Here is a 1,092-nt window from a genome sequence, read left to right on the forward strand (position 1 = left end):
GATGCCTTTTTGACTAATTGGTATGAGTGTGAAGTTTAAAAAAGGTCCCCCCGAGAAGGACCCCAGACGACCACTGCAGAGCCACACACAGAGCAGGAGACTTGTTATGTGACGGTAAATCCAAAAACATCCATTTACTATCCAGGTAACAGTTCTTTAAAAGTCCATTATGTTAATACACCTGTGCTCTTCCTGCTACCACATGTAAAATATCTACTGCAAAATTAAACTCCCATCTAATTTTCTATACATACACAGCGCCTGAGGAATATGTCAACTGAACAGTGGACTCCATCCAGTTATCTTATCCAAAGCAATCACTTAACACACCTCTGTGGGTGTGTAGGCCCTTTGACTTCCTCTGCTAAATAAACTCTTGCCCTTGCCAGTCTGATTATACAGATGTGGACCACTGGGAAAGCCCAGCTTTACTCTTCTCTCTTAACTCCCTTTCTCCCAACTTCATCATGTTACTGTCCATCAGGAAACTCTAAAAATCACTGAGAGTTGAGGCGGAGCAGCCAGAAGACATCATAGGGAAAAACAAAAAACATTTCCTCCATGAAATATGATCTAAGTTCATCAAAATCAATGAAATAGTTGGTGGTGTGTAGTGTTTAGTGTGTGCCATAAGGCGTTGTATGCTTCTTATGTACTAAGAGCACAAAGTTACATAGTGCAGAAACAGAATGGAGCACAGAGTGACCTTTTTAATTTACCAGATTTTGAGTAAGTGTAACTTCTAAATAATGTATTTACTGTTATTTATATGTATTTATGTAAAATATGGCATGTAAAATGCTTCATAATCATACTTAATAACTGAAAGAGCAGCTAATGTGGCTTTTATTCGAATTAAAATGCTGTGTTTTCAGAAAATGATAATGTACTTGCACAACATCACAATGAAAGAAAAGCAAAAATACACTTGACTGATTGAAGGTGTTGATCCTCCATCACCTAACAAGAAAAATTCATTGTACACCTGCCAGTTTGAATATTGTAAAACTAGATTTCACACACTTTGAATCGGCATACCTGAGGCAAGGTGGTAGGTCTACTCTTTGGGGCTTGCGCATGCGCACGTCCTCC

Source organism: Larimichthys crocea, chromosome VIII (genome assembly GCF_000972845.2).
Source record: "Larimichthys crocea isolate SSNF chromosome VIII, L_crocea_2.0, whole genome shotgun sequence".
NCBI classification, from domain to species: Eukaryota; Metazoa; Chordata; class Actinopteri; family Sciaenidae; genus Larimichthys; species Larimichthys crocea.